This window comes from Brassica oleracea, chromosome C4 (genome assembly GCF_000695525.1).
Source record: "Brassica oleracea var. oleracea cultivar TO1000 chromosome C4, BOL, whole genome shotgun sequence".
NCBI lineage: Eukaryota > Viridiplantae > Streptophyta > Magnoliopsida > Brassicales > Brassicaceae > Brassica > Brassica oleracea.
Genome location: NC_027751.1, coordinates 47566151 through 47578206, shown reverse-complemented (window position 1 = coordinate 47578206; position 12056 = coordinate 47566151). Strand labels below are relative to the sequence as shown.

Here is a 12056-nt window from a genome sequence, read left to right as displayed (position 1 = left end):
GGTACAGTGAGCAAGTACAAGGCAAGACTTGTAGCAAAAGGCTATGTACAAAGAGAACAAATAGATTTCGATGAAGTGTTTGCACCAGTGGCGCGACTCGAAACTATTCGGCTCTTAATAGCCCTCGCAGCAACAAACGGTTAGGAGATACATCACATGGACGTAAAGACCGCTTTCTTGAATGGAGATCTAAAGGAGTTAGTGTATGTAACTCAACCCGAAGGTTTCGAAAAGAAAGGAGAAGAGGATCGAGTTTATGTGTTACACAAGGCTTTGTATGGGTTACGCCAGGCACCCAAGGCATGGAATGTGAAACTCGATCAGGTTCTCAAGGAGATGAGATTTGAGAAGTGCACGAAGGAACTATCAGTGTACCACAAGATTGAAGGACAAGACGTCTTGATCATAGCCATCTACGTTGATGATCTATTTGTGACAGGAACTTCGCTTAAGGTCATTAGGCAATTCAAGGAGGAGATGTCTAAGAAGTTCGAGATGTCAGATCTAGGTAAGCTAACGTACTACCTTGGCATAAAGGTGATTTAAGGAGCAGACGGAATCAGAAAAAAGCAAGAAAGGTATGCTCAAGGAATCATGTGTGACACGAAGATGGAAGCGTGTAACGCAACTCAAATTCCAATAGAAGCGAATTTGAAGATCTCAAAAGCTGAAGATGAACGAGAGATAGATGCTATAGAGTTCACAAGAATCATAGGATGTTTGAGGTATCTGCTTCACACAAGACCCGACCTGTGTTACGCAGTAGGTGTTCTTAGCCGATACATGCACAATCCGAGAGACTCTCACGGACAAGCCATCAAGCACATATTGTGGTATGTGAAAGAAACAACAAACTACTGTCTGTTCTTCAAGAGAGATGGGTCAAGGAGTGTTGTTGGTTATAGTGACAGCAGTCACAACATTGATCTCGATGACGGGAGGAGCACGTCAGGACATGCATTCTACTACGTTTCATCACTGATCACTTGGACATCGCAGAAGCAGCAGACGGTTGCATTGTCATCATGTGAAGCAGAGTTCATTGCAGCAACAGAAGCAGCGAAGCAAGCTATATGGATCAAGGAGTTGTTGAGTGAGATACTAAGCAAAGAAGGCGAGAAGGTCAAACTTAGGATCGACAACAAATCAGCCATTGCTCTAACGAAGAATCTAGTTTTCCATGGAAGGAGTAAGCATGTGCTCAAGAAGTATCACTTCATTCGTGAGTGTGTGGAGAACGGGCAGATCGAAGTAGAGCATGTGTTGGGATTTAAGCAGAAGGCCGACATCCTTACCAAGCCATTAGCAAGGATTATGTTCAAGCAAATGAGGAGCTTAATCGGAGTTCAAGAAATTGATCTCTCTAATTCAAGTTGGAATTAAAGAGGTGAATGTTGGATAATTCCAAGCTTGTGAAAACTTAACATATTATTAGATGTTTAATATGTTAAGATAAACACAATAAAAAAACTTAGAAATAGGAAAATGAAGTTTCTATTTAGGTTAGGTTTGTGTTTTCCATATCCCACATGTTAAAAGGGAATTGTCTTTCATATAAATATAGGTATAATGGAGAAGTGTTCCATCTAAAACTTGAAGGAAATTTCTCCAAATTAGTTTTTGATGCAGATACACACTGTTTTTAAAAATATTTTTTTCCATAGGCACCAGAACAAGCATTAAAAATGAAGTATGAACTGATTTTTGTGCAGATTTGTTTTGAAAAGAGAAGCACGTAACATTCAAAGAAGAAGATTAGGGTTTTCAATTATTAGAATAATAGTTAGTTGGGCTAGATAATAGAAAACTGTATTTTAAGTTGGGCTATGAGATACATAATATTTATTTTAATTGGGCTGATAGATAGTAGATGGGTGGAACACATCATTTTTGTCTTAGTTTGGGCTAGAGATAAACTAAGTTTTATTTAGTTACTAAGAAAAAAATATTAAAACAGTACGTGGTATGTACCACACCTCCTTTAGTGGTGGGTCCGCCCCTGGAGTCTGTAAATGCATAATGTTTTCACTCGTGACCTCAATTACTATTTCTAAGAGTAAGTCTATTGGTTAGAGACTATTAAAGGGTTCTAATGAATAATTTAGTAATTAATTTTGTGATTTGAAAAGTTTAGAATCCATGTTAGTCTAATTAAATTTTTCTTCCTCCAATGGTAAAACCTCATTGAGGTTATTTAAAAAAAAAAATTTCTGAAACATACACGTGAGTTTACGACAGAGCAGTACAACCATGTTGCTTCCATTTGAAATAAATTTTTTTTTTTACCTGTAGCACCAGCTGCACAGCTTTCTTCGGACTCACCACATCCCATAACCCATCACTGCAGTATTGTTTATTTCCCGGTTAAAGATTGATAAAAGGATGAATAAGAAAACGAAGCTGATTAAGAAAACGAAGCTAGACAGTAGACATATAAAGAAGATCAAACTCCATACCTGATTAAGAACTTCAGAATCTGCAGCTGATGCCACAAATGTGATCGCAAGACCCTTTGTTCCAAACCTACCCGCTCTCCCAACTTATACCATAAACAGAGTATAGCAGTAATGTTACAAGACCTCTTTGTTAAGTGAGAGTCAAAATAATCCATATGAGATTTCAGGAATTTTAAAAACAAATATTTACCCTGTGAAGATATGTATCAGCAGAATCTGGCATGTCATAGTTGATAACAATGTTGACACGCTCAATGGCAATGCCTCTTCCTACCAAGTCTGTCGCCACAAGGATCCTCTTGTGCCCTTCCTTAAAAACTTTTGTAGTGAGTCAGCATAAATATCATATCATTGTGAAGGGTTAAGAATTGGTCTCCTGCAGAAAAGCTCTAAGAGCAAGTCGAGACAGTTCAGATGAAATAATATACAAACCTCTCTTCCCGAGACATGCCAGAGTGAATGCATATTGAGGGGAAATTGCATTCAATAAACAACTTGTTCAGCTCCCCAGCTCTGCTAACGCTCTTCACAAATATGACAACTTGATTGAAGTCCAATGCGTCAAGAAGGTCATTCAACTTGCGGTTCTTCTCCATCTCGCTCAGTTTGATGTAGTGTTGTTACAACGACATAACACAAAAACAGTCCAACGCTCCAAAAAAATTATATGTTGAATCACCAAGATTGGCAGATTGTGCGAATAAATGTTCTTCACTGTCTTTTCCAAACCAAGAGAGCTGTAGTTGTACAACCCTGCTAGTTCATTAAGCAATGAAAAAGTTGCAGCCAAGTCGTCAAAGGAGACAAACATGCAATCAAATGAAACGGAAAGAAAAAGACAAGCTTCAGAACCTCATATTGGTGATCATCCAAGCTTCTGTTTTCAGCCCCTGCTCCCCCATGTCCATCACAAACACAAAACAGCCCAAACTGAAACCATATGCATTTAGAATTACGTTAGCACAAGCAGAGAAGTCTTATCATTATTCATTACACAAACAACTAAAGATCACAGCTCCAGGTAACCTTACTAGCCCCAAACCAGAATAGGCTACATTACCTTTGATTTCTCAGATAGGACGATTGATTTCGGATTCAGCTGTTCTGGAGAAGTCAGGAGTAACCGATTCAGTAGAAACCATCGGCCGGAACTTTCTACCAGTCTTCGATATCTTAAACGTGACACCCATCGGTTCTCACCAGAGATCAAAAGCTCGAGACGTCTGGGTACTGCAACAGACGACGGAGTGATCACGATTGGAGCGCCTTTGCCTTTTGTCCGACGAAGATCGAGAGAGAAGATGAATTGATCTAGATTGGAGGAGGAACAGAACAAACTGATCCCGGCGAAGAAACATAAATGGGAGGTTCATTCAGAAAGTGACACGTATGGGTTCTTATCAATTCCAAAAAGCTCATATTAAACACCGGTTCTCTCATTTTTATTCTTTTTTCATTTTTTTTTCACTTTTGTTGCAGAACCTTCCTTTAGAAACACCGATGGAGGTGGTCTAACAACCTAAAAAATTTTTGTTGACCCTAGGAAATTAAACATGCATTAAGTTCGAGTTTCGCTAGGTTCACTAAGTACAATATCATCAACTCTTGTAAGCTAAAGATACTTTGCTAACACATATTATTTTCAGGTAATCAAACCAACTCTACCTGTATTTAGAAAAACATAAAATCAAAAATAGATAGTTAATCAAGTTCAAGCAAAAAAACATTTCAATTAAAGAATCAATTGATAATTTTCTAATCTAAACAAGCCTAAACAATCATTTTCTTCAGTTCCATTGAAAGCCTAAAAGTTAACTATTGAACTACGCATAAATGGAAGAAAAATCACAAATCTAAGATGAAAATAAATAACTAGGTTAAAAGACATAAAATAGGGTTTTAGAGGGCTTCTCCAAAGGCAGAGTACGAATTAGTTTCCCCAAAACTCTCAAACTCTCTAATCATATGAAAAAAAATTAACCTCAACAGTGGCTCAAAAATAGTAGATATATGTCGAATTAAACCAAATATTATAAGAAAAACAAAAAAAACATTTCTCGTATTGAACTGGCAAACATATCCGTCTTCAATAGAATGAAATACTTTAATCCAACTGTACGATTGATTTCAGACCGGTTGCATTGAAAAGATAAATCAATTTCTAACTTGTGACAAAAATGAGCTTAATTCTCTTGGTGGGAATTCTTCCATCTAACTTCTGACGCATCTGCAAAATTCTTCATTTTTAGTTGCTCTAGCATCTAAATTGATTCTTTTTTGTTTCAAATCGACCTAATCCCTGAAAGACATGGAAATGAACAAAAGGAAATTTAAAGATATTAAATTGATAAAAGACTCTAAACAAAAGTGAGAAACTGGTAAAACACAAATATAAAACTTTAATCACATGATATTCATAGCTGTAGAACTGATGTGTTGGAATTGATATAGTTAATAAAACATACTAGCCGTTCAAAAAAAATAAAATAAACGTATTCATCTTGGGAATATATTTTGATGACAATGTTATATATCTTAAAATCCTCAAGTAGAAGTTCTCACAAAGCTTAATCCAAAATAGAAAGAAAGAAAAAAACTGTAAATCGATTAAAGCAGATTTTTTTGAGGATATATCCTGATAAAGAAAAAAAAAAAAAAAAAGAGGATATATCCTGATGACAAAGTTTGAGATGTATTCTAAAGATCTGTAGAAATTCTTGCATTGTCAACTAAAAAAAACTAAGAAATTAATGATGTTAACCTCTATGATGGTAGATATGTTTTGATGATGCCAGAAATTGTAGATTTGTTTCTTTTGACGGTAAACTAACTTAATTTTTGAGTTTATTTAAGCAAGTGATAGTTGAAACATTTATTGGTTACTATGGTGGTAGATTTATAATAGCAGACTTGTATTATTTATTAAACTGATGATAGACTTATATGTCTACATAAAATATAGTCTTGTATGCTTAAATACATAGATGATAGACTTGGATATGTACATCTAATTATGGTAGACTTGTATGTGATTAGTATGATACATATTATATATTACGATGCAAACGCCTGTTGCAAACGTTGTATATACAAATCCACCATTATTTAAAATAAAAGTCGATATATAAGTACCACGATTAAAACAAAAAATACTTTGTAAAATGTACTTTTTGGAGGACTAAGACACATATCACTAATTTTAAACACAAACATCTGCAAAAGGTGTTTGTGTGCGATAACGGAGAAACCAGTCAAGACCTAATAGACTAAGTTCAAACGCCATTCACAACCGGAAACTACTAGGCCGCAAAAATAGATTTTAAAAGTTTACTTTACATTAAGTTGTTAATATTAATTTTTAATATCAATGAAATTTTTGGTACTAGAAAATAAAATTTAAAGATTTTTTTAAAGAAATATAGATTTGTGTCTTTCTAAAGCATTGATTTAGTAAATTTTATACATTGTTTTGTAATTATCTATTTATACATTTTCATGATTTGTTAACACGATAGAGTTATTTATATTGGAAACTTACGTATAATTCCTTTTCCCACTTGGGTGACTATACACATTTCTGTAACTATCATAAAATCTATTATTATAAAACATAGTTTACTGTCTTCTCATTAAACCACGTAGGCAGACACCTAGATAAGTTATTCTTTCACGTAGTGACACGTGTCCAGATATTTTTTTTGTCAGTGCAACAATGATAAATAGATTTACACATCTCGGGTTTTCTCTTTTTTTTTTATCATTAATAATGAATGTTCTTCTTTTGTCTGCTTTTGAGTTTGCTGCTGTACATAATACATGAAGATGGTTAAGAAGCTTTACAAAGGTGGTTGAGAAGCTTTTTATCATCAATAATGAATGTTCTTCTTTGTACTTGGATGCAAGAGTGTCGTTCAGACTCAAAAGATCATTTTTTTTGTACTTATCTCAAGTTGTGCCAATCTTAGCAATCTTAAACTCTATTATTTGCAGTCACTAAAAAGAGTTTTTGTTGTGACAATGAAATTTAAGGTTATTGTAATCAAATAAAAGTGAAAATTTAAAATATTATATACTAAAAAATGTTCAACCGTAATTTTAATATTGATATGAAAATAAAATATGTTTTTGCTTAGTCCAACGAAGTATGTAACTTATTCAACTATAGTGAAACTAACCTTGAGTCATTTACAACAAACAAGTTCAAAGGAAAAAGGCGATAATTTTAAAAAAATTCAAAATAATGATCTACACATAGTATAAATCAAAATCATTTAAACTAAAGTAATTAAATGTTAAAAAAAAATATAACGGAACAAAATCCACGCACAAATGGTTATTTATAATGATTATTTAATTTGTGAAACATCACTTTTCAGGAGAATAAACCAGAGGAGTTATTGGAGCATGGGGTAAACATAATTGATTACATGATTATCACCAGTTAGCTCTTAGTCAAGAATAAATCAATTAGTCTAAATAGTTGCTCTAAATAAATTAATTTGATTCCAGACGAACTGAAACAGATAAAATCTAACTGGTAAAAAAATGTAAAGACGATGATAATATATCTCATTACACACTTCGCAAATTGCAGTTGTCAGCAGTTTATATTATAACTTGTTAGAGTAGTTTATAACAATCTACTCAAATAACAATCTGCAGTAATAATCTACTGTAAAAACTAAATTTAGTAAAAACATGAGATAATCCACTTAAGTATATAAAATTAAAAGAAAATGTATGTGAATTTATTTACAAGTTTGTTTCTTTTCTACTGATAAAAATGAAAAAAAAAAACTCACAGGATTTTTTATGGTCATCCAACTCCAAAAAAATCATAAGAAATTATGTAATGCGACATCCAATTCTTAATATATAATTAAAATATAGATCACTTAACAAAAGAAAATCATCTTAAACCTTTTAACAAGAAAAAAAAATCAAATTTTAAAAAGAGTAATTCTCTCGAGGATAGCTCTTTTTAAATTTTTGTCACAAAAATAGTTTTCAAAGAAGAAAATGACCAAAATAAGTTTTATTAAATGGTAAAAATGTATTTTTACCGTAAGGTTAACTAATCTAGACTTATGCTTTAGAGTTAAGGGATGAGATTTTGGGGATGGAGTTTCAAATTTTAAAAAATAAAAATTAAATATTAAAATTTTCAAAATAAAAAAGGGCTATTTCGTAATTTTATTTTTTTGAGAGTTATTTTTGTGACAAAACCTTAAAAAAGTTATTTGAAAGAATTTCTCTTTTGAAAACTAACAAGTAATATTTATTTTAAAATTATAACTAATTTTTCAGATAACATGGTTTATTTATTCTTCAAATACAATAACATGTACAAAATTTATATTTTTAAATAATAGCAATTTATATTAAATATTTACTCTAACCACTTAAATTATTTGTTAATTTTAATCGTGTCCGTAGGGCGGGCCGACCCTAGTGCATTTATATTTGGCTATGCTGAAGAAGAGGAATTTGGCTATGCTGAATAAGAGAATTTTGCATTGCTTCTCTCTACTGCCATTGTTGTTCGATTCTCTAATAGCGTGGGAATAAACATAGTGCTTGTGGAATATATATAGGGACCGGAAGATACTCCTTTTAGATTCGATCGAGTCCTTTAAATTGATTTTTAAAAGCATCACTTGCAAAAAATATCTCTTCCTATTACCAGCAAAAAAACTGTGGTTATCTTTTGTTTTCCATTCAAATAACTTGGACTAACAGAAATAATTTTTTGTATCTAATTCGTACTTGTTTCCCCCTCCAAGTGTTGAGATCTGTTGATTTGAGTGTCTAAATATTCTTACTAAAAATCTATTAATGTTTTCATGTACTAGTGGCGACCTTATGTCACCATTATATGTACCTAATAAAATAAAATGTATAAAAATATTAATTACATGAAATATAATTCAGTCTATCAAAATTCAATATATGAAAATATAGTTTGGATTCATATATCAGATTAGATATCGAAGTTATGAATGAATATTCGTACTTACAAAGTTTTAGATATGCACACGTCATATTTTGATCTGAATTGTTAATCTTAGATCCAAAAACTTTTAATGAACATTATATTTAATAAAATCTATAAATTAATTCTGAATTAATTAAAAATGGTAAATTATTAAAAAATTAGTTTCAAGTTATTAATCTAAAATATAATATAATACAATAAACTAATTTTATAAACCTCGTAAACATATGGTCTCGTTAAATCATAAGTTAATAAATACTCTATATAACTTATAATTTTTGAAATGTTGTATTATTTCTTTTTATTTAAAATGAAAACTATTTCTAATTTTTTGTCTCAATATTTTGGCGATATTATATAAAATTATAATTTAATAGGAGAATGAAATTACTAATTTATAAAGAATAAATGGAATATATGAAGAATTTAAGACAGTTTCAGGTTACTTTTGCTACAGATTGTTTTCAATTGGTGAAGATGGTTTCAGAACCTGAAGAATGACCAGCATTTGAAAGCTACCTGGAAGACATTAAGCTTCTCAGAAGCAGTTTCCTCAACTCAGATATCATTCATGTTCCTCGGACGGCGAACCTTAAGGCGGATAGCTTAGCACGCAGTGCTAGAAACCAACCGTCTTTTGTCGTGCACATGGATGCAGAGTTACCACTTTGGTTTACAGAGTCAATATGAGTCTGTAAATGTTTGATGTCAAAAAAAATAAAAAATAAAGAATAAATGTTACACTCTCAACATTCTTAATTTGTAGAGTTTATATTTATAATGTAGTTAAAACTGCGCTTAATCATTTGGTTGTAGTAGACACGTGTATTCCAAGAGATGGTAGACACACTATAAATGTTATTCAGACTTATTCTTGTTAAAAAAGCACCCTACAACCATTAAAAGTCCATAACTAAGCACAGCCCCACTCAATCAACCATCCAAAATGTCCATTTTTTAAAAACTAAGAGGTGATCCGACAGCCCGACTTTTGATTGGTAGAGCATTAGCGTAAACATTATGTTCATTATTATCCAATCAACATTTATCATAGAAGCATTTGAAAAAACATTTACAAGATGCTAACGCTCTCCAAATTCTCTTTGCTCTATGCTCTCATAGGGAGCTTTTGATAGAGCATTTGCAGTTAAAATATATAAAATAATTTAAAATATATATAATTAATTTCTTAAATAATATAAAAATATGTTTATAATAAAAAATAAAATTTATATTTTTTAAAAAAAGTTGCAATTAAATATGTTTAACTTTTTTTTAAAAGAACAATATTTCACATTTAAAATATAATACAATTTATATAATTACACATATCATTCATTATTTTTAATAACAAAACATAACATAATATATATTTATATATTACATATTATAAAATAAAAATATCTATATTATTTAGAAATAAGTAAATTATATATCTTATATTAATTTTTATGATAATATAGTATATGAATCATTTACTGCTCTACCAATAAATAAATAATGATAATATATATATAAATTATATATAATTTATTTATTTTTAACAAATTTTATATTTTTAAATTACATATTTAAGATAATAATAATAATTCACATTTAAAATTTAATTTGATTTATATAATTAAATAAGATTTATTATTTTTAATAACAAATATATTATTAATATATATTATAATTTAATATATATTATTTCACATTAAATATATTATATATTAACTTTTGTGGTAATTTATAATGATTCTGCTTTACCAATCAATTTATTAAAAAATTTAACGAGAGCATACAGCTTCTGCAGCGTACTGCTTATACAATATACTGCTTTATCATCAGCTGTACCAATCGAGGCCTGATTATTCTCAGATGGAAGCTGTTTTTGGCTATACCCAATGACATTGGCATTAACTCACCCTCCTAACAGATATCGAACAGAGGGCACAATGAAACCAACTCCAAATGCGAAATCACTAGCACAAAGCACAGTTGGTTTTAAAAAAGCTTTTTTAAAAAAACTATTATTATAGATATACCTTAATGAGTTTCTAAACAACACTATTAATTAATATTTTTAAAAATATTATCCATTAAACAATTGACAGTCGCAAATAGAGGTTAATGTTTTCTTTTACGCATCTAAGTTTCCTAATAAAGATACTATAAAAATGGTTTAGAAGCTGTAGAGATTAATATATGAGCGGTGTTGGAGGTGAATTTACATCCTCCCTCAAGGCCCATTAAGACAATGAATTAGGCTCATTTTGTTATGAAACCCTAGATATCTTTGTTATATAAATAAGGAGCTACCTCCTTATTAGAAATGATCTTCTCTTCTTCCATTTTAGACCTAGAACACATCTTACAAAGAGTTTATATCTTCTTAGTTTTACTTTACACTAGAAACCATTCTTGTAATACAATCTTTGATCAATAAACTATTTTTGATGTTCATTTCGCATTTTGATTCTTTCAAGATTTCTCCTAAACCTCAAGAATCTAATCATTATCCTTAGATTCTTTATTGTATGATTCCAACAAACATCACCAGCATAAACACCGTTTTTGGGTCAAACAGTTGGCGCTAGAAGGAGGGGGTTCAAGGAGAACTATCTTCAAAGCATACCGAACTTGAGAGAATACAGATCTCTCTCTCGCGGTCACTCGACTCGCTCTCTCGCAGTCACTCAGTGCAGATCGTTCTCTCACAGTCGCTCGGATCGATCTTTCGCGGTCACTCGGCTCGCTATCTCGCAGTCACTCGACGCTGATCGTTCTCTCGTAGTCCCTCGGATCGATCTCTTGCGGTCATTCGTCTCGCTCTCTCGCAGTTACTCGGCGTTGATCGCTCTCTAGCAGTCGCTCGGATCGATCTATCTTGCAGTTATTCGGCGCAGATCGTTCTCTCGCAGTCGCTCAGATCAATCTCTCGCGATGGCTCGGCATGGATCGCTCTCTCGCGGTTACTCGTCATGGATAGCTCTCTCGCAGTCACTCAGCGAAAATCGTTCTCTCGCAGTCGCTCGGATCGATCTCTCGTGGTCACTCGACTCGCTGTCTTGTGGTTACTCGTCATGGATAGCTCTCTCACAGTTACTCGGCGCAGATCGTTCTCTCGCAGTCGCTCGGATCGATCTATCTTGCAGTTATTCGGCGCAGATCATTCTCTCGCAGTCGCTCAGATCGATCTCTCGCGATGGCTCGGCACAGATCGCTCTCTCGCGGTTACTCGTCATGGATAGCTCTCTCGCAGTCACTCAGCGAAAATCGTTCTCTCGCAGTCGCTCGGATCGATCTCTCGCGGTCACTCGACTCGCTCTCTTGCAGTTTCTCGGTACGGATCGCTCTCTTGCGGTTACTCGTCATGGATAGCTCTCTCGCAGCTACTTGACGCAGATCGTTCTCTCGCAGTCGCTCGGATCGATCTCTCGCGGTCACTCGACTCGCTCTCTTTCAGTTACTTGTCACAGATCGCTCTCTTGCTGTTACTCGTCATGGATCGCTCTCTCGCAGTTACTCGGCTCAGATCGCTCTCTCGCAGTCACTCGGATTGCTCGCAAGTCTCGGGCATGACGTGATACCGCGAAGACACATCCACCCGTGACGATTTGATT

General features: G+C 33.0%; 1 long non-coding RNA gene across 1 annotated transcript; it reads right to left on the bottom strand.

The window, feature by feature from the left end:
- Positions 1-1508: 1508 nt before the first annotated feature.
- Positions 1509-3827, bottom strand: LOC106340260. The gene is made up of 6 exons (XR_001269342.1): positions 3517-3827; positions 3309-3386; positions 2889-3209; positions 2647-2774; positions 2457-2539; positions 1509-2341 (listed from the first exon to the last, which is right to left on the bottom strand). It is a non-coding gene; the product is annotated as an uncharacterized LOC106340260 (long non-coding RNA).
- Between the last annotated feature and the right edge of the window lie 8229 nt (positions 3828-12056).